Genomic DNA, 23165 nt, shown 5'->3' with positions numbered 1-23165 from the left:
TGCTTATGTTAGAGATAGGGAAATGAGGGATAAGGATGATCAGCATCTTGCTAAAAACCAGCCACCATGCCCGTAGCAAACTTGGAAGTATAGGAGCTGGTCCCGTGCTCTATTTAGTGGGCTCTGCTGCTTTCCAGGTCATCCTTACAATTTGCCACTTTCTTTGTCATGAAACTTCAGGTTTCTGATGGGATGAATTTGGAAAAGAGATGCTCGTTTTAATATGCCGATCTTGTGAGCAGATTAGACAGGGATAGGGTGAGCATGTATTTAAAGATTGTACCACGCTGCACATACATAAAGGACCATACTAAGGTTGCGTAGTCAATCTCATTGTCAGTGCCTCCATGTTTTCCAGTCTTTGGTTTTACAGTTCTTTGTCTAAGCAAGTGCTTGAAGCTCTATGAAATAAAGCTGGCCTCAGTTCTCAGTTCCTTTCCACAGGCTGGGGCTGTATTGGCAGCAGATAGTTATGTCAGCCATGTAATTTGGATAAGATTGTAGCTGAAAAAGGAGAGCTGGCTTTGAGGACACACTGAGTATTTATATCTGGTTTTGTACCATAGTCCCTGTTCAGAATTTATACAATGTATCAAAGCACCAGGTAAGTGGTGACTTCCACCCATACCCCAGGATTTTCCATGTGTGCATCCCTTTTATGAGCAGGAAAAAACAGTTTATGGCCTGGAGCATTTGACTTTTCTGCCTAATCCATGTGTCCAGAGAGATCAGAACAGAAAAAGAGAGCATGGCAGAAGAGAAAGAACACAGTGAAGACTGTTCCTCTGCACCTATGCTGGCATTATGAGATATGTGCAAATAATCATCAGTGGGCACCAACTACGGGTCCTCAGACTATGCTTTCCTTTAGTCTGTGTGCTGAGCAGAGGGTCTGAGCCAGGGCCAAAGCATCCTGGGACACGTCCTTTGTAATGCTTCTAGATTTCTTGAATAATTTATGAAGATTTTGGACCCCTTTTCCCCAAACATACACAAAGACAGTTGTGCTGTAGAAGAGAGTCTGAGAAACTCCATGAAGAAAGCAGCTTACTTCTTCAGTCTTTACATAGGCATTTTAAAGCAGTTATTATTATTCCCTCTTTTCAGGGGATGACGAAGCTGACCATTTACTTTTTGCAGAGTTAATACACTGTGGTGATTTACTTTTTATCTCTTTATTAGGGTTTTACTGACTTATTTGCATTGTAATAGCAATAGTGATGTTTTGCATATAGTCCTATTGCCTTTGATTGGGAACAACACCAAGATAACTGAGTGCTTCATGATTCAATTATTTGTGTTCTTTGCAAGAATAATTGAAGGATCATGCCAAAATCTTATCAGAGCATGAAAATTTAGCATGCCAAGAGTGCAGCTATTTAAGTGGCATACCAATGGTTTATTTGCAGACAAGATTCACTTTTAGAAACTGTCTCTTTGCTGTTTCACTGTTGTTAGAACTGTAAAAAGTGCAGTTATCAAAAAGGATTAGTAGGAAGAGAGAATACATTTTCAAGTGACCTGTGATTTTAGATGATTCAATTTTAAAAAAGTCATCAGAGAAACTGATCTTTCAGAACTGAGCAAATATTTTCTGAAAAATCAAGTCATGGGCAGGTATTTGAAAGTCAACCAGCACTGACACAGCTACTCATGCTAATCCTTTTCTAAATCTTCACCATGAAGTTTTGGGACTCTAGTTACTCATTTGGAGCACCTCTTTAATCTTCAAGTATTAGCTTGCTTCAGAATTATTGCAGCTGAATAGGAAAAACTGGTGATTAAGTTGTTCTGAATATTTAAATAATCTAAGACATTGTAAAATGACTGTAGTCCATACATGCCTTATGAAATAGATCCTTTATTTACCATCAGACCTTCTTAAGCCACCAACATCTACCTGGTTATTTTTTCATAAGTATTTTCTCTATAAAATTAATTAATCCGTTCCCAATCAGCAGATTTAACTGTATCCAGTAAAACACACTTTTGCACGGTGCATATACCTTGCCCTTCAAAGTTAATCCACAGCTTTTCTTAAAGCATTTTTGTATACTTATAAACACTGGTCTGTTGCAGGAGGGACTTGAAAGGATTTATCTGCAGATGCTTGAAGGAAAAATCATTTAGTGAAGTAGTATTCAGATCTGCAGGGCATGTTTAACATTTGAGATGCATCACTATCACTAAGTCAGTTTGGGTGTCTCAGCAAGTAACTGGTCCCAGAAAGAATATTGGCGGTATCCTGCAAAGTGCTGATCTTCAACATTTTTAGTGCTTTGCAGACTGATTTCTCAGTCCCAAGGCAATTGTTCATATCACACAAGTACTGCATACTATTACAGTCAGAAGCCTCTGTTTGAGAGTAATCCAAAATACCAGTATTTTGTTTCCAAGTTCTTTTTGTGAAATATTTGGCTCCAATGCATTGCTAATCTTCATAAGGTTCTTTGAAAGTCTTTCTTTAGAAAAAGATGTATTTTTTCTATGTGCATAGTTCATTTATGAACCAATTCTAGCTAAAAATTGCTAAGTAAGCTGTTTTTTCAAGAGGGCCAATAGCCATATTTTTGTCTCCCCACAGAAGGAATACATTTATGTTTTTAAAATATGTGTATTTGAGTAGTCGTATAAAATAAGCAACATAAAGGAGCCATATTGAATTCATTAAGATTTCTCTCTCATATGTAATCCCAAGTATCTAGATCCTTATAATTTTATTGGCAGAGGGAGCAAATACATGGTTTGACATATCAGCTGGACAATGAACGTCTAAATGGTAACACACTTCCAAGCTCATATTTTGATTTGGGTTTCTACCTTCAGTATTGTTTAAGAAGTCCCTACTGATGATGCCATCCCCAGACCATGTTTTGTAGACAGATTTTACCTGTCCCATTATCACCACTCCAAAGCTGGGAGATGGAATGTCCTTTGGTCCCTGGTTCCCTTGGCTGTTCAATGCTCAGCTTTCTTGCTGCTCTTTGTTCACTAGAGCATAACCACAGGCAAAGTGAGACAGCGCATTTGCTGGGCTGTGGAGCTGCCAGGCCCTAGAGAGCTGTGATTCCCATGGCTATTGCTGTCCCAAAGAACAGAGGGCTCTAAGAAAACTAAAGGCAGAGGACGGGTCACTGATTCAGTCTTCTTCTTTGATATAAATAATTATTAGGAAACAAAATTTAACTTTCACCTCAGAACGAGAAATTAGTACCATTTTTGTTTGACATAGTGACATCTCACATTGTTAAAGAGAGCCCTTGATGGCTACTAGGGATTAGCAGGGGGAAATATTTCACTTGCAGGTCATCTGCAAGAATCTGGCCCAGGGCATGGGTGATTGTCAGCTCTTCAAATGTGATGTCTCCAGGAGGCCCCCATGAAGGGAGCTGCACGGTTTGGTCTGGGTAGGCAGGTGTCAGCACTACAGACCCACGCTGCCATAATTAGTAATCTCTGCCAGCAGTGCTGGGGCAGGGACTGACTGCTGGAGGAAACCCAGCCTCAGGGTGGCGGGTGAGGACCTTGGTGGGACATGGGGGTTTTGCACCCCGTGCCAGCTCTCTCCCAGGGTAAGGTCATGCAAGTGAAGCAGGAGCCTGTTCTGAACCACTTTGTGCAGGCTGTTCTTTTTATGCATGAGCACTACTGTATGATGTAGCCCTGGAGAAGGTGAATAGTAAAGGAAGGGTTTTAATGCCCTTCATTATTTCTGTCCAGATTCCTTCTCACAACCTGCATTTCACCAGTCTTTTCTTTTACCACTTCAGCTCCTTGCTACACTTTCCCATGTAAGCTTTTTTTCCCTTGTAAATGATGTGAAGCAAATACCTAATATTATCTTTAGTGCTGACGCAAGAAAATTAGAGGAGATATATTACAGTTCTGTTCGGTATTCTTTCCAGAGAAAACTGCTGGATAGGTCAATTTACTTGGCACTGTGCACTGCTTTAATCTTAACTTGAGGCCTGCTGTAGATACACAGCAGCTGGGTCTAATGTCTTCATGCATGGTTGCAAGCAAGCCAGTTAATTTCTGTTTGTTGAGAGGTAGGAATCAAGCAAATTTTGCTCTGTTGAATGAAAACATTGTGGAGCTGGTAACAGGTGAATAAGCAATACTGGATAAGAAAACAACCTGGAATTACCTCCTAAACTTTGAAGGACTGGATTCCACAACAGAGAAGTCATGGTTTCATCCCGTTCATAATGGCAGTAGTTTAGCCCCAAATCTTTTATTAGAAAAATTAAAAAGAAAACTGGCTTGATTCATAGATCTTGTCTGGGAGAAAACATGTCACCAGGAAAGAAGCACTTAGCTTCAAGTCCACTTGCAGTGCTGTAAGCTGCTACTTGGGGTGGTCACTGTATTCCTAAACGTACATGCAGGCTACAAAAGCTGAACAAATTGTTCCCCCTGTCACACTGAAGTCTGCTCAGGCTCCTAATGACCTCTCAGGTTATGTCCATCAAGCTTGTTGCTGTATGTCCGTAGAGGTAGCACTGTCTGTGTAGAGTGTTATCCCCAAACGGCCAAAGTTCCTGACACATTCTGTGGAATCCTCAAAGACTGGGACTATATTCACTTCATCTTTTGACTTTAAACAGGTCTTCAGAGTTATAGTTAGTCAAAGAGTTAACTACTTAAAAAAGGGTGCTAATAAAGCCTACAGTGTTCTGATTGGAACATGTTGCAAGAGCTATGGGTCTATACCTCACCCTATAAACAATTAGGCTCCTATCATAGTAACGGTAGCTTAATTCCAACTACAGGTTACTGTTATACCCTAAAATTACCTAAAAATGTTCATATATTTAGAAAAATAAATTTTAGATTAAAATAGACAATGAACTTAAGAGTAGAAAACGAAATCCAGATCTTTCCTCTCCCTGATGACCACCTATAGAGTCAGACAGCTATATCCTCTGTCGCTGGGAATCTTAACGCTGTTGCCTGCACAGTGCCACATTCTTAGCAGGAGGAGCAGAGCACACCCACAGATGAGGCTGTGATGCGGGCAAGGTGAGAGAGAGAAATAATCTGAGGGGGTAAAATCTTTTTTCCCCCTCAATTTACTCTAATTTGTTATTGTTGTTGTTGTTCCTGTGTCTATATTCATAGAATGGTAGACTCATCATAGAATCATAGAATGGTTTGGGTTGGAAGGGGCCTTAAAGATCATCTAGTTCCAGCCCCCTGCCACGGGCAGGGACACCTCCCGCTAGACCTAGGTATTCAGAGTACAGAGCATGTTTCTAAACACCACACTATTTTATTACCAGACTTTCTTCATCTGTACAGCCCTGCTTCTCTCGTTCAGAGCATAGGCATTTATAAGAAGCAGAAAATCTCAGGCTAGGAGAGATGCTGAATCAGACCTTCTTCCTCTATAGTTGGTGTTACTGCCGAAGTCTCTGTATTGTCAAACCATCAACTGAGAGACGTTGCATTTCAGAAACCTTTTACCAAAGAATTGATAAAAGGCTATAAGAATTTACAAAATACACAGGATAGAGACTGAACAGAATTAATCCTATATGTGTCACTTCCACAGAATGTATGTCCATTGTTAATTAAAAAGACAGCTAAGATGCAAACTTTAGTCCCTGTCCTCTCAAGCTTGACTTCTTCAAGCACTTTCCTGTAAAATTTTGTGTTTACCTAAGCCCCTAGGTGAAAAGCCACCTTCCCCTCCCCTATGCCTAGTGGAGCTAATGAGCCATGCCTCTTCTCCTCCCAAAACTCTCAGCTCAGCAGAACTTAATCCACTTTCTTTGCCCAGTTCTAACACATGCCACCACATTAAGTCAGGAGAATGAACCTTCCTACCCTTTTATGCTCACTGGAGGATTGACTGACAGACAGGTAGTAAGTACTTCTTTGTGTGTTGTTAGTCATTATGTAGTCTGACACTAAAACTAGACCAACTTAATTGCTAGCTGCTTGCAAAAGAGGTGGTCTCATCCCTTTTCTGCCACCTTACTCCCAACTTCATGGTCACTCTGGCTCCTTTGCGCTGTCACCTGCCACTGCAAGGACTCGGTTCAGAGAAATGAACCCCATGAAAATATGTGAATAGATTTATGGCTCCCCTTGGGCATCAACAAATGCACATGGTGGTGGAAGACTGGGGGCAGGAACATGTTCCTGGCATGGGAGGGGATAGATTGGACAGCTAATTTGAGAAGTGGCACAGTGTTAGATCGGCCTAGCTGTCCTGCCAAACTGGTGTTGGTATTCTCTAGAGAATAGCATAATTGCATTGTTCCACAATCAACCTGTGGTTCCTGTTGTGAGTCAGCCTGTATAACTGAATTAACTTTCCCAGCGAATCATGTTTCTAATGCAGTTCATTGGCCATGGTTGGACAGACCATCTGTCAGTAGTGACACTAACATGTATGCCTGCCATGCCACCCCTTGTCTTGGTGCAACTCTTCAGGCCTGTAGGAGGAATGAGATAGGAAAACAGAACAACATTAAATATAACTTCTCTTTTTCCTGGCAGATTAATCATAGGCCAGTCACTGATATGTTCTGATAGGTAGTTGCAGAAGCATAATCATACGAGGAGCATCCACAAGGGCTGTAATGGTAATGGGGGAGTGGAGAGGCAGGGAGAAGAACTGCTTAAGCAGATACTGGCACCAAAAGAAATACCTGAATAGCCACTGCTGTAGTATGGGTTTAGTAAAGGCTTTTCTTTATCTAAAGTGTAAGGGACATTCACTTTTGGAGCAGAAGGTCTGAGTTAAACCATACTGCCAACATGCCACACTGTGTTAATCTCAAAGATTAACAAGGTAATGCAGTTTGCTTCTCGGTGTCAGTCAAAGTGGGTGAAAATCTGAGCCCTGAGTACAGGGTAAGATAAAGCAGCTGTCTGACCAAAACTGACAGTAAGTTAGTACTAAAAGGAGCTTCTAGGATTAGATAACATATTCTGGGATGGTTGTTCTTGCAGGATGAGTGACGGAGGGGCTGGGGACAAGGGGGGAATTTCTCAGGGATCACATCACCTGTTTGGAAGCATGCTCACCTTACTGAAACTGCTAGGCTAGAGCAGGCACACTGGGTAGATGACAGGACAAATCTGAACCTGCAAAATATTGTAACTGTATACATATACCTTTGTCAACGTATGAAGGAGTTACGCTTACATCAACATCTTCTAACAACAGCTCCGTGTTTTCTCTACTGGTATTTTTCAATAAATATCATTTCATGAGGAGTTGTGGGGCCAATATACTCTCAGATTCTCAGCAGGGGGTTGCTGAAATGAAAGGAGCATGACAGCAGGATCAGTCCCACAGCATGATAGTGATATTTGCAAACAGCTTGGAAGCATTTGGATATGTAATATTTTGTTGCTGCATGTAAAGTTCTCCGATGTCTTTCAGAGCACTTAAAAATCTTGCCATATGCTCTAACCTTCTTTTTGTGTGGCTGTGGGTTATGTGCAAACCTTCAGGATGATTGCTAGAACTGTTGTGAGCATATTGGATGCTTGCATGATTCAGGGTGCAACTTCAAATGCGCTCCAGCATCCCACGCTGACTGCAGCCCATTGAACTGGGGTGCTCCCAACACCTTGCCGCAGCAGGCTCTTAACAAGTGGACTGCATTATGTTAGCTTCCTTGGAAGGAAATCAAGTACTGCTCTCTTAAAATTGTTTGTCCCTTTATTTGTGCCCAAATTTGTACAGGTTGACAAACTTCTTCTCAAGTAATTCCTTAATGCTACTTTGGTCTGTAGTGCGTGGAGGAAGTTTGTCACGCAGAGCAGCCTGCGAGTCAGACCTGTAGGGCACATCACTGGCACGTCAGGTTCTTACACAGAGGCTAAAAACTGTTTGTGTCGATGCTTCCCATTAGCCGCCCTAATTTTCAGATGGAAACTTGACTGTCACTTCAACTTAACCGCATCGTTTCCTAACATACAACAAGGAGCAGGTTTTGTTTTCCTAACTGTACCATGTGTAAAGACTTTATAACGAGACCTAAAATGTTGGTTTGTTTGTAAATGAAAGCTGGTATTTCACGCTCATCCTTTCTTATGACCCTTCGAATCAGAGGCAGAGCTTTTGTTGTTATCCCTAGTTAAAAACCCCATTAATTTAATGCTAATCGTGGGTAACCTTTTAGTTAGAACAGGATCATTTGAAGTACATTTAAAGTATGCCTACAAAGTATAGCTGCATACTGTGTAATGTTAAGAACTTTGAATATTTCACATGTGTAAATATGCTTTATTACTGAAAGTTTACTTTACGTACTGTGAGCCCTAATCTTTTTGTTTTACTTCAAGCTGTCTCTGTTAATAAATCTGAGGTATACATCTGCAATTTGCAGGTCAGCCACCTTCTATCTAAAAAATATCTTTCGCTTGTTTCCTCTGAAAAATTCTGAATTTCTAATTATGAAAGGGAGCTGTTTATCATTGTTTGAGGTGTTTGTTTGACAAGCAGTCATGCAGAAATAGTGCTATGTGTAGGCTCCCAGTATAAATAGAAGCAATCATGATCCAAACTGTGGATAAGTAATTAGAATAATAAGTAGAAATAAAGAAGCTTTGTCAGCTTGCATTCCTTCTTCTGAAGCAGCTAAGGGCAAGTGTAGAAACTGATCCTTATCTTTAGTTTTTCCCTCCAAAATAAGGATAAAATTGGATTTACGAATAAGAGCTTACGATATGAATTTAGGTTTATGGAGGATGTACTCTAGTCTGTCAAAAATAGATTGCCTAAGGCAGATTTGCTTCTAAAGAGAAAAATGCAATAAAGCTTAGGGTTATACTGAAACTGAACTGCACTATATTTCAGTAGTTCAGTAATTCCTGGATTGTTACATTCAGATTTTCAGCCACTACAATTCTTTGTTTATTAAAAAAATCCTCTGATAAATACCAAGGACTAGTGAAGTGTCTAACTTTTCTTTCTGTCTGAACCTTTCAAAGGAAGAGAGAGATAATAATTTACACTTATAGAAAATGAATAGTGATGTGAAGCTGTTATACATATTTCAAAAAAACGATTGAGAATAGTGACAATGAAACTAGCTTCCATGAAAAATGACCACCAGGCATATGCTATAGCCCATATCTGACTAAGAAAGCTCTGAAAAGTTGTTCTCATTTCAGATGTTTTCCGTTGTTTGAACTAGGATCTAGAGGATGAGGTCAAAGAAGACTGCACATCATGTATGGTCTGTACAGTCCCTACCATGACTTAATCAGCCTCAAATTATAGCAGAACAAACCAGTCTTCTGATTCTTTGTTGTATGATCTACTGAACACAACAGTTGTGGATTATTCTTTGCTACAGGTTTGTAAATGTTCTGGAACTAAAAAATAAGCAGATGAAACCCATTTTTTTTTCTGGTGCTGATAGTTGTTGTTTGTAGATTAGTTGTATAAATAACTCCAGGACATCTGACATCCTATCAAATATATCAAATGTGTTGGCAAAATTTGGCATGAATAGGTTCCATTTTATCAACCTTCTTTTTTGGGTATTTTTTTTGGTTGGTTTTTTTTTTTTTTTTCTGTGGGAGTATTTCTATCTTTTTAATCATTTTGGAATTCGGAAATTTATTCATATCTCCTTAAGTGTATAACAGTTCAAGGAACACATAATCCCTTTTAGGCAACAGCTTTTACAACTCTTGGTGTGTGCCTCTGAATCAGCATCAAATGTTGGCATCTCCGCTTCCTCCTTCATCAGAAGTAGTGAAATTTCATCAGAACTAGTGAGAAAAATCTTTCAAGAGAACATAAAGAAGTGGTGCTTCTTTCCTCAGGGAGAAAACCCCAAACAAACAAACAGAAAACACAATTAATATTAAATGGAAGAACACAACGCCACGTTTCGAATCCATCCTGTGTACTTCCTTCAAACTTATCAAGGAATTTTAAATTTCTCCTCTCACTGAGGATGGACATGGTTGACAAATAATAACAAGACTTGAATGTGACTTGACATAAGACAGAGCTCCTTTGCCTGAACACTTGTAATGTAATGGGGTGGTTTTTTCATGTGTGGAAACTTTGAATTCAGTATATCCTGTTTCTCAGGTCTAGAAAAGAGAAAAATTCAGAATAATGTAATTTTCAATCTTACTCTCAGTTTAATGAGATGCCCTATCACCTACTTGCTCCAGTTTTCTGATCCATTTGATATAACTACTGGCAAAAATATTTGAGCTTACTATTTAGAAAATCACTTCTGAGCCTCCAAGCTCCTGAGGCTGGTATACACTCTGGCTATCTCCCAGCCTCATGCAGGAACAAGAAGCATGTGCCCAGGAGGCCTCCTTCTTGCCCTCTTGCCATCCTGACTTTTCCCGAGACATAATCCAAGCACATGGGTTGCAGGAGGCATTGCAGCAAGGCCCCTGGAGAAGGCAAAGGGTACCTGCTCCTGTGGTGTTCAGTGTATGCACCTTGGGAACTGCTCTGATGCAGATCCTGGGAGTCATCACTGGGGTGAATGAAACATGCTGGTTCTGGCCCTGAAGAGCTCTGAAAGTCTGTGGACCATGCCTGTTCTCCCTCCTGATGTTCACATCTCAGATAATTCCAGTGTGTCCAAATCTTCCTCCTCCAAACTTCAAATCCCATTGTTCAACAGCAAGAAATAATTCAAGGAAACGCTTCAGGCAATGGAATGTAAAACTTAGAAAGGTCCAAAGGTTTCTGGTTGTAATGGGATCCCAGTATCGCTTAAATTCATGGATTACCAGATACTTTTTTCTTCTTAAACTGGATATTTATAAGATAGAAAATCCACAGTGTTTCAGCTTTCAGAAGCTTAGTGGGAAAAGCCTATTATAATATAGGTAGGTATAACCCTCATCTCTCTTGCCAGCCTCTCTGGTTGGAATAACAGCCTGAGAACAGGTCACTTTATATAAAATAATAACTTTGAGGGATTCATGGCTTTGCTCTTCCCAGATTATGAGCCCAGACACACAAGTCTGACCAAAGCAGTGGAGCCTTTAGAAAACCTTTCCAGAGGAAGGGCTGGATGTCTAAGCTGTTTTCCCATCCTGACTCAGAGAATGGTTTTTCTGGGATCATATATCAACAAACAAACTTTTAGCTAAGCTATGGGAACAAACCCAAGTGGTTTTGGCCAGTAATAACATCACAGCTGAATGAGGATGGTGCAGAAACCTGAATTTTCAAAACTTAATTTTGTCTTGTGTTTCTAATACTCTATTTGGAATTAATAGATGACATTCTGCCTCATTTTTATTTTAACTTAATTTCACAATTAAATTTTTCATCAAAGCCACAACATTTCTCAAGATGGAAATCAATATTCTCTGATAACTTAATTCCGTTTCTGGATGCAGCAGACCTAGATTCTTTCTACACTAAATGGAAACAGAGTGCAGGGTATTTAATATCCTGTCATTGAGACAGTGCAGGCTGCTACTATACAGTGTGTTGTATATAAGTAGATGAGTTTTTGAGAATTAAAATGAGCTGGTAAGTTAATAAAAGGGTAAGAGGTAACGACAGTCATTGTTTTTACATCTAAGAAAGGCCACCCACCCTAAATAATTTCAAGCAGTTTGAATGTTTAAAATAATCTCTTTTAGGGTAATCTGTCCAACTAACTCTTCATAACATTAATACTTTGAAATAGTTGATTTTCAAATATTGAAGCAAGCAGACCATGAAGTTTAAGACTGAAAGGCAATAAAGACAAATTGGTTTAATATAAAACCCTGTTTTTTAAAAAAGCAGTACAAGTTCAGTGAAGCAAGCTCATATTTTAAGAAAGCCTTTGTTTGTCTTGTGTGGAAGGAGTCCTATCATTTCTTACAGAGATATCTTTTATTTTCTTAAAAGAAACACAATATTGGTTAGAGGAGGTGGGCATTTGTAGCACTGTTAGTTATAACAATCTACAGTCTCAGGCTGTTGACTTCAGGATATACAGCTGTTTAAAATTCTATAGCCTGTATAGCCAAATGAGGTAAACACCCACTTGGCTAGAGCAGAGCTGATAGTACTCTGACCACTTGCTTTCATAATCTGAATTCAGTACCTACTATCACTCCATTGTTGCCCGGTAGTATACTGGATCTGCCTGGGATGGAGTTAATTTACTTCATAGCAGTCTGTATGATGCTACAATTTAGATTTGTGACAAAACCAGCATTGATAACGCACCATTCTTTAAGCTGCTGCTGCGTAATGCTTGGGGTCAAGGTGTTCTCTGTTTCTCACTCTACTCCAGTGCAAACGGGCTGGGGTGGGCAAGAGGTTGGGAGGGGACAGAGCTGAGGCAGCTGACCCTAACTGGTCAAGGAGATATTCCATGCTGTGTAACATCATGTTTAGCAATAAAGCAGGGGGTGGGGGGTAGGGGCACGAGGGGAGGAGAGAGTTTTTCCAAGGTAGCCATCACTTGCAGAGTGACTGAGCATTGGTCTGCTGGTGGGAAGCGGTGAGTGCCTTTGTATCACTTGTGTTTACCTCCTTTTTCTTCACTTGCTAAACTGACTTTATCAACCCATGAGTTTTCCTGTTTTTACCATTCCAATTCTCTCCCGCATCTTGCTGGGTGGGGAGGCAGAATGAGCGAGGAGCTGGGCAGGGGCTTAGCTGACAGCCAGAGCCAACCCACCAAAAGTAGGCAAGATCTCTTTGGACACCTTCAAACATTTCAGTTCAGCAGAATAGGGTATTTTGCATTAAGAAGGTGCATAGTACTGAAAGCTCCAGGCTTTATGTTTGATAGTTTATATCGCTGGCAATATTCAACTTTATTCTCACATCATAACAAAAGTGTGGGTTAGGTAACTCTTTTTTGTTTCTTTTCTTCTTTATTAACTCTGTTAATACACACAGTTCAAGACTTTGATCTCATATGTATTCCTTAAGCCTAATCTGCCAAAGTGCGAGGTGGCCATCAATTTTGAGCGTGCTATGTACTAGACTCAAAAATGAGGGTTCATGTACCTAATCTGCACAGAAATCAGATAGCTTGTCCTGCAGTGTCTTCTTGGCACATATATGTACATATCTATCTCCATTTCAATCCTATCATTGGTTTACATGAAACTGAAGACTAGGGAAAAAAATGTGACCTGATATTTTATTTTTATTATATATTCAGCATTTCCCAAGTTGTCCTGAGAAATCTGTTCCAGTATATGATAAACTCTATTGCTCTTTCTCTGCACTATACAGAAATAAACACTACAGAAATAAACACTTTATTTGTACATATAAAACACAGTTTTAGTTTTCAGCCTTGGGTTATATGCAGTGTGTTCATCAATGTTCTGGAAGTAAGCATAAAATCATCCTTTAGTAATGTTTGCTGATAGCATAAAGACCAGCAGAGTGTTTCATGGTGGTAAGTTGTAGAATACAACATGGTAAGCGTGGCTGATTAAACAACGTCCATTCTGACACAGCTGACTGCACGATTATTCATCAAGGAGCAAGGGATCAGAACCATACTGATGGAACAAAGAATTTTAGCCAAAAAGTAAGTAACTGATCAGAGGTCATACAAGGTAGCATCTGCATAAGAGTTCCCATAAGACCACGAATGTCACAGGTGATAGTATTTATAAGTTACAAGGTGTATCCTTGTATATGGCATTGGTCAAGCTGGTGCTGGAAGAATTCATCTAGTCCTGGTGTCAGCATTTTTAAAGGATGTGGGAACACTGAGGTAAGTTCAGAAAACAGCCACAAAAATAAGCATTTGCTGGAGGAAGTGGGGAAAAATGCCTTCTGTTGGGAGACTCGACAGCTCATTTGGTGTAATGTCTAAAGGAAAAAAAACTGGGACCTGACCTGAGTCTGTCAAAATACTTACAAAATAAAAGTTGTTTCCTAAGGGACTCTTTAATCTATCTGAGAAGGACATAGTAAGAACCAATAGCAAAATTTTGAAGGGACGCAAATTCAGATGACAAAGAATGAGTTCTGAGCAGAAAAATGTTTACTCATGGAAAGTGACTGCTAAATGTCTCTACCACTTTGTGGAGCAGGATAGGATTTCTCTGTTCAACACAAGGACAGCACTGTTATAACGGGACATAAGGGAGGACAGACTAGACCAGCTCAGATTCCTTTCTGGCTTTATGAATTGATGAATATATGTAGTTTATAATTATGGAACAGAAATCTCACTAACCTGTAACATTCATCACTGGCCCAAGTAGCACAGACAGGAAAATCAATGCGTGTTATCAGAGAGAGAGAGGAGCTAAACTGAAAGAAGTGTACCCAGGTATGGTGCCAACTTGCTTTCATAATCAGGTTTCAGATGAAAGCTGACAAATGAATTCTGCTACCTGAGGGTGATTCTTTTTGAATCTGATGATTTGGTGAGGTCTTCTTTTCACTTCTGTTTGTGGTTTTAAATAGTGGATTCTTGTGTTTTAGGCCTTTCTCTCCATCTCCTGTAGAAGCAGTTTCTAGCTATGATGAATGTCTCAGAATAGGAGAGGAAGCCTAGCATCCGGTCTCTGGTTAATACAAGCACAGCTCAGAACTGCAATTTTGCAAATGGTTTAAATCAACACAGCCAGGCTCATTACTGTCCTTGTTTGCTGTTGTTTTCTGAGGGGAAGGCAGGAAGGGTTGCTTTTAAAATTCTTATGTGTAACTCGGTCTCCATTCTTACCTCTCTTGTTCAAGACTAGGATTGAAGAACAGACCTCTGAGTGACAAACACCGTGGGGTCACTCTGGAGTTCTTTATCCATCTAACATGTTACTTTTACACTGCTACTACTTTTTCAGCATTGGGTAGCTTTCCCTTTTTTCAGTAATAAAATGATTAATACTTTCCTGTGGATACTGTGCCTTACCACGGCATATGTTTCCTTCCACAGTATTTTTCTGTTTGTAGAGTGAGCATATTTTTGCCCATGTTTTATGACTGTATGAAAGCTTGAAAACTAAAGAGAAGTTAAATAAAAGCTCTCAAAGAAATCTGGTGATTTAACTTGGGCTCCAAAGCTGTAGGTTCAAAGCCCATCTTGGATCTCAAACTGGCAGACATTAACACTCAGTTTGAATATTCCCTGTTGGATGCATCATTAAAATGAAAACACAGCCAGAGTCTGTTTTTTTATCTACTGGAGGAATTCTGTCTCTCTAAAGATCTCCTTGTTCTCTACAAAAAGATATATTATTTTCTACTGCAAACTTAAAGAGGTGGATTTAGGGGAGGGTGTTTCCCTGCGTCATAGGGGAGTTTCTCCTTACACCACAGAGTAGTGAAGTGTATTTCAGTGACCCCAGCCCAGGCTTTTCTTTTCTTCCCCACTTAATATTCAGGACCCATTATTAGCAAGACTTAGCATATACGGATCGATTTTGCTAAGTTTTGTCTAGTCCCATTAGTTCAAGACAGGGTTCCGCAGTGTACAGGGGACACCCCACTCTCCTCCAGTACAACCCCCTGCCCAGCTGATTCTGCTGTTTTGTTCCTTATACACTAAAGAATGCCACAAGCTGATTTTAAGACATCTCAGGTCACTCTGCAGAAATGGGCAGACATTTTCACGACATGGCCAGGTAATATTGTTCCATGATTTATAACAACTATGCATTATAACTACTATGTTGGAGTTCTAATATCCAAAGCTTCCTCATAAACTATGTAGTCACTAAAACATCTTGCATACCTTTCAGACACCTACAACACTTCTAGATTGGGCTAGTTTTATGGGTTTCTCTACAGTGAAAGCACAGAGAGAAGCATTTTCAGAGGCTGATTTTTCCCACCTATCTATTTAGGATAGGATAAGTTATGCTCCAGAGATGCCTGTCTCCTTCTGCTCACAATAGACAATTAATTTTGACTATGTCCTTGGCAAGTTCAGGGTTAAGTGAGAATGGATCTGTCCATGAATTACTAGCCTGCCATTTCTTCTCCAACCAACTATTTATTGGGGGTTTTACTAAACTAGAAGACACTACTGGTTATGAAACAATTACCTTTATGAATGGGAATAGTTCAAAGTTATGCGAGAGCATCCTCCGCAGTGATGCACTCTGACATTTGCAGACATTTTGAAAAAAAATATTTATAGAAGGATACGTCTAGACCCAGGTAAGCGGTACATGCTATTAGAACCATGCAGGATCAATTTTAGGAGTGGAGTTCTTGTTCCAGTCAGCCCAATTCTCAGTAATCATTCCACTCCAAAGACAGAATTCTGTTACCCTGAGGCTGGGCGCAGAAACCTAGCCATATTTAGCTCTAAGAGAATACGTATTTCACTGGTAGAGAAGACAGTTGTGAGATGATGCATTTAAACTAGAGAGAAAATGTTTCAAAGTGGAGGGCCAATTTAAATTCTTTAACCTCCACTTGAATGTGCTACTTCTTGGCTTCTCGTGTATGAAAGCTTCTTGGCATGTGCCCTGCCTGGGGTCGAGTAGGACGTGGGAGAGATTGCACTTGGATGTCTGGAGTACCACTTGGGGGGGAAAATGTGTAGCATTCCAACAGATATAATTAATGACAAGTGTTGTTGTCTTTCTCCTGTGCCATCCACCCAATGGCTGCCTGGTGCTGACCCCTTGCTGTCCTGCTGACCTCTACAAAGTTTATTTTAAAAAGGCATCCTTGCTTTCCCAAACTTTTCAGCTAGGCTTCCCTTGGGCTTCTTATTCAGTGCATGCCCAAGTCTATGCCTATGTCCACTCCTCAGTGATCAGAAACAAGTGTTTCCATTAGAGGGATGATTAATGGAAACTTCCTTGGGAATGGGAAAGGAAGAAGTGGGTAATACAAGTCAAGAAATGTGCTAAAACTGAACAAAGGAACTTTGTTCAAAAATAACTTATTTTTCAAGTGAGCAGCAAGTTGCCTTTACTCGCTTGGGTCCTGCCCATTCAGTAAAATGCTACAGTTGTTTCTGCAGTGGTGGGCTTGAGAGAAGTTTGTGCTTTCAACCCACTTTGTAGTGAATGATCATATCAAATGATACCACCGGCTGAGTAAGCTTCTGTGTTGTCAGTTTTAGTAGATACAGAGTTTAATGCTGTGTAGTGCAGGTACATGGAGTTTTCATCATCTAAATGCAAAGTAATAGAACAATGCACAGTACTGAAGAGTGTACAGGAATCCAAACTGGCTATTATGAGAGCACAGCTGTCAAGTTACTCCCCTGCCTGGTAGCATTCTCCAAAGAGAAAACTGCATGACTGAGTCCTTCATTTGCATGATGAGGATCACAGATCAGTTTCTGTCTGATCTCAAACCTCACTTCACCCTCTGCTTGCCCTTTTCATGTTACAGGATGTTAGAGGCAAAAACCTGTTTCTTCCATTTCCATTAGACCCCATGCTTAGCTCTTCGGTGCCCAGGGATAGCATCCACCCTGTCAGCAAGGCAACCTGCAGATTGAAACAGTGCAACAGTGAAATGGATGCGATGACTGATTTTTCACTGCTGAGAGGAGCTGGTGAAAAACATGGATGAGGGACAGAGACGGTAATGATGTTGAGAGGAATCAAGGAGCTCTGTGCTGTCACTTTGCTGGGAAAGCAGAGGGCTGGAGTTTCTAGCACTGCCAGGTGGGACCTTCCACAATGCTTTACAAGGAAGAAGCTTCGTTATTTTCCAGGAGAAATCAGTGCTTTTTATAGCTTGCTCTTTTTAGTCTCACGGTGTATTAAGAGCTGTTGCAGAGACAATAGAAAATGTTATCTACCCACAAGCCAAACAATGCCAGCAGCTCCTCTGCCTGCCAAACTTTGCTGTTCATCACAAACAATCAACTCTGGCTACTTGTAAGTTGTTAGTTGGCATGTGCACATCATATTCTTTATGGAGTCAATTTCTCAAGGCTTGTGCTTGATCCTGTTGACAAATCAGAGAAACTGGGCAGTTGAACTGTGGTGCAACAAGGAGACTGAGGCGTGGGGCTAGAGCTGCTATTTTCTGCTCAGCACACCTCGTCTGAAACTCCTTTGCAATCTGTACAACAACAAATAAATTAGTTCCATCTTTTATTCATTGAACCAGTTCTGCATATGCTCCTACCCTCTCCCATGGCCAAACCCCATTGGGCATGATGTGCTTGCGAAGGGCTGGTGCTGGCTGGGACCCGCACGTGCCTGCACAAAGGGAAGGCTTGCCGCTCCCCAGCATAGCAAAGGCATTCTGCTTTTGTGACATCTGGGCCACTGCAGCTGTTATAAGGAGGGGTTTGCTCTTTTTAGAAATTATTAGCAAAGTAAGCGTGCTGTTTATTAGAATATGTAGCGTATATATATTGTGAACTTGTAACTGTGATACAAAAAATACCAGCGTACAATTCTGAACCATTTATTGAATCTCCTTCCTGCCTCTGCTCCAGTGATGAGAGGGAATTACATTTTGATTGAACATGCAATTTTAAAAATACATTATTTTTTACTTTTCTGTTTTTCTTTTAGAATTCATAATAATTTATGTTCAATTATAACGAGTTAAAATTTCATGTTTAAAATAGTATCAAAATATTAGGGAAAATTACTTCAGCTCTTCATGTATGACCAGCTTTGACGAAACCATGGCAACAGTTAAAACACAGGAGAGCAAGTGATCACAAAGAGCAGCTAGAAACCTTTTTTCTTATGTTTCCTGAAAAGCAGTGTAAACTGCATTATTAACTCAGTGTTCAGCTGCTGGTAACATTGATGTTGGTAGCACACCTTAAGCCAGGCACAGTATTATAAAAAAGACCTAGAAAAGATCAAATGTTAGCAATATAGAAATATAAGAAGTATATATGGCTAATGAGGGAACAAACTTCATGTGAAAACTGCAGAACATATTTTCTTAGGAATGACAGTTTTTTCATTTTAGAACAATTTTATTGGGCCATCTTCTCAATAAAGTGTTCTTTCACAGTCTGTTAAGTGTAATAATGATTAGATTTTTTTTCCCTCCAAGGTTGTTTTTGTCAGCTACCATTCTTCATTTCTTTCATTTATATAGAGAGATTTTTTTTACTGCATTTGAATGATTGATATTCATTCACTGTATTGTTAATTGTTGCACCCTTACTGGAGAAGACTAACAAGCTTTGTCAGTTCATTAGTGCTTCTTTTGTTTTCTTTTCTATAATTAATACCCATTGTTGATAACAAGCTACAATTCAGTCAATCGTGGCTTAAAGATGCAAATGAGATTAATGTTAGGGAAATGTAAATTATTAACCAATTTGCAGGGGTGGTTGATTTTAATGAAGTGAGTTTCTTTACTAAATACATGTTTGAATGATCAATTTCCTCTTCAGCATAGCTAGAGAGAAATAAACGCCACTGCTTTTCACAGCATTGACAAAAGGGAACATGCTTGTATCATATCATTAACTTCTTATTTTAGTAAAATATTTTTCAGCCTTTTAAGATCTTAAATTGAGTAGAAACAGGCCAGAAATGGATAGATCATAGACTCCACCTTCAGGGCAACTGGGTTAGTCCACTGCTTCAGCATCCATAATGTGCATGTCTTGTGTCTCATGAAGCCTCACCTAAGAAGTACACAGAGATTTACACTATCAAGGTGATACCTATAGACAGAGATCCGGCCATATGCTTTTACATCTCTTCTAGACAGGCACTTTTTTTTCCAGATCTAGAACAACTTGCTTCTGGCTGCCAGGCAAGGAACAAAACTACAGTTCTGAGGTAGAAATATGGTCTACAGAAACAATGTACTTTCCTGAAAGAACTGAAAGGTTTTCAGCATTTGATCTTCTCTTTTTGAGTGTAGTACACAGGAGAAAGAGATATGCTGCTTGGCATGTATCTTGCTAAAAATAAGGGTGAATATTCCCATGTAGAAAATAATGAGGACAAAATGGATTTCATAGAGGAGCACATTGAAATGCAATAGGCACTGGGGTGAATGAGAAAACCTTCTCTCTTATTGTTGGTGCCAGGGTCATTTTTGTTTAGCTGGATGTGTGTTGCAGTTTAGTAAAGACACACAAGAGAGTTACTATCCTCAGTATGAGGATTAAGTTGTCTCCTTTCTCTAGGTTTTTTAAAAAAAAGTATTCCTCATTTATGGGGAAAATGGTTAGATAAACATGAAAGTATTCCTTTACTGATGGCTGTTCCAGGGACTTGCTTTATTTTTTGTTAGAACCATTGTAGTACTATCATTTGCAGGCTGACATTGGTTTACATCGCAGTTTGGATGATCTTCTCCAGTTGTATAATCACAGACCAGCATGCGGAGTCTGTGGGTGGTTTTAAGAGATTTTCTAGGTTTCTTTGTTTCAGGAGTTTGCTGTCCAAACATTATATGATTTGTTTATACTGATTTCATTGTGAAGGAAAGAATAAGTCTGATCTCCTCTTCTTTTCTTTATTGTAACTTGATAGCATGACAGTTATCTCAAGCATGGTTTCAGTTAGGTCTTATTTGTACTTAAAGCATATTACTGTATAATATGCATTATTATGAGTGTATTTTTTCTGCTTCTGGTAGCAGCCTTAAAAAGCTAGTCTTTCCTACATGCTATGATTGTTTTGTTTATTTGACAGCTAAATGTATTAAATTCTTAGAGCTAACAGACTGGGTATAATGTTTTAGTCTTTACTGCCATTTAAGTGACATTAGTATTTCCGCTTTTATTTTGAGTGTGTTAATTTTAAGAAACTTAATTTTACTCTATAATGGCAGAGTAAAATTGCTTGTAGCCTGATCCTGGAAACCCTCTCATGTAGTTTGCATACATGAGCAGGCTTATTGGAATCATTTGCATAAAGAGAGCTTGAGTAGTGAAGGATTATTATTATTTGTCTTAATAAAATCTTTTATTAAGATAGAAATCTATATTGATTAGCATGCCTCATGTGGAAAAATATTAGATATAACAGCATCCTGAAGGCTTTTAGTCTTAGCTGTGGTTGGAGCAGTTGCTAGTGGTTTCTGTGTTTTACACAGTAACATGGACCTACTCAGGAAACATGAAGTCAGACTCTGTTCCTTCCACAGCCTCAAGGTATTTGTAATGTCATGTAACATGAGACTGTCTAAATGCAAGTACAGCTATTTATCTGCCTTCCCAGATAACCAGAGCCACTGTATAACAAAAACTTAATATTCTCAGTATTACACAGAGAAATCATGAGAAGGAGTATTACTGCATCCTACCAGTTGAAGTAGCCACTGAAAAGCAGAGTACTGGATTGCAGTTCCTGCTTTCATCACTTCTGAATTTAATGTTAAAGTATCAATTAAATAAAAGACAGAAATTATCTAGGGAGCATACGGGTGATCTTCAAGATAGCTCAGTATCTGCTGTGATCATTAGCCTATGGAGTCAGGTTCTTCCTTGCACTCTTTTCTTTCACCCATGGATGTTGAATTGTTTCTTCCGCAATATCTGAATCTTCCCTGCCACTGACCCGACGGTTAGACTGTCACCTAGGATGTAGGATGTGTGGTTTGTTGGCCTTAAGCTAAGAAATCTAAAATTTGTATCTCCTGTATTCTGGGCAAGTGTTCCCACGTCTGTGCCATTGACAAAAAGGGGAATCTCACCTCCATCCACTTCACCTGTGTTCACCTTCTCAGCGAAAACAGTGAGCTCTGCTCAGGCCTGTCAAAATAGCTGGGAGAGCCAGCTGTCTTGAGGAGAGGTCTGTGCATCTGTACACACTAGCTGACCAAGATGCTATGTCCTCTGTGTGTGGTTCTAGCTTTGCAGCTGAACTCAAGAGGAGCAGGAGTTCACCTCTAGGCTACCTCATTGCCTGCAGGTAGATCCATACTCAGCGTGTAGCTTTCTCGGGTTGTTCCTCAGAGAAACCTGGCTCTCCTCTTCACACCAAGCTTAACTTTAGACCTTTGATTTTATTCCAGGGATGTGTATTTAAAATATCTATTTTACAGTGCCTAATTTGTAAGCACCTGAATTCTTTATTGAGTCTGATCCTGACAGGTTATTTTGTAACTAGCAAGATTTTGGATAAGCTCTTTTTGACAGCTGTGGTTAATGGATTTTAATATTAGAGGCTAGGATGAAATGATAAAATAGCTGTGAACAGATCTTCCAGACTAAAAGCCAGCTGTTCAGTAAAGCTGTTGGACATATATCTATATTTTTGACTGTAACTGTAAATGGAGAAAAGGCAGGTCCATAATTGCAGAGCTCAGTTAATCGGAGTCAAGGAGTGCCTAATCTGCATTGCTGAGCTGCCAGTTGGAGAGGTTCCTGAATTTAAGAAGTCAGAGTTCTTGAGGAAATCTGCTTCCTGCTTGTTAATGTCGCTCTTGAAGCACTTTTTGAGCTACATACTACTCGATGTATGCCATTCTTAACAGAGAAGCCTGTTTGACAGCATTCATGGAGATGACTGAAAGTGCCTGATCCATCCCACATTGTTAATACTCTTTTTATCTTTCTACCTGTGTTGCAGTAGCAGCCAGAAGTAGGAGTTAACGGTTGTAGAGCAAATCCAGCTGCACACAGCCAGTTCCTGCTTAAATCAACATACAAACGGCAGTAGAAGCTGAATCTGGGGGTAGATTTGGCCTTTCCATTAAAAAGGGGAGCTGCGAGCAGTAGAAAATATAAACTAATCCAATAAAAAGTGCATCTGCCACTTCACAAAATTAACAGGAAGGTGGCTGGTACTGATTTTAAGTGAAGGCTAATCCTTCACCTCCAGATGCACTTGCTAAAGAAATGACTGAATTTGATTGTAAAATAGCAGCACTGGACTAGGCAGGGGAAAAATATGTATTACAAGACTTTTCTGCAATGCTGTCGTTCAACTGGAGTCACTGAAGGCAGATTAGTTTTTTATTTCACCTTTAGGAAAAGCCAAAATACCCTCACAGGATTTTGAGGTAAAAGGAGAAACAACGAAGTCATGATACTGCTCCTGTACTGCAAAAAGGCAGTTAAAAAAATTTGACTTTAAAAATATAGTTTATTAAAAATATGCATATAAACTTGAAAAGGGATGGGGAGACAGAAGTAGTACAGCTTCTTTTTGTTGCTAGAAAATAGGATTTTTTTCTCCTTGCTGCATAATGAAGGCAAACTTTGGGGCACTTGGAAGGTATTCTTATACCTGAGATAGGAAGCTGAGTCCAAGCATAAAGCTCAACTTCTTTCCTGTACTAAGGGGCTAGACAAAGTACAGCTTGCATTTTATCCACCAGG

The 23165-nt window shown here is 39.7% G+C and overlaps 1 protein-coding gene across 2 annotated transcripts in view; it reads left to right on the top strand.

The window, feature by feature from the left end:
• STAU2 (staufen double-stranded RNA binding protein 2) overlaps positions 1-23165 on the top strand; it is a 118350-nt gene that overhangs the window by 80071 nt on the left and 15114 nt on the right. The window lies entirely within an intron of this gene.

This window comes from Nestor notabilis, unplaced genomic scaffold (genome assembly GCF_000696875.1).
Source record: "Nestor notabilis isolate BGI_N333 unplaced genomic scaffold, ASM69687v1 scaffold3049, whole genome shotgun sequence".
NCBI classification, from domain to species: domain Eukaryota; kingdom Metazoa; phylum Chordata; class Aves; order Psittaciformes; family Psittacidae; genus Nestor; species Nestor notabilis.
This window is presented reverse-complemented; position numbering and strand designations above follow the sequence as displayed.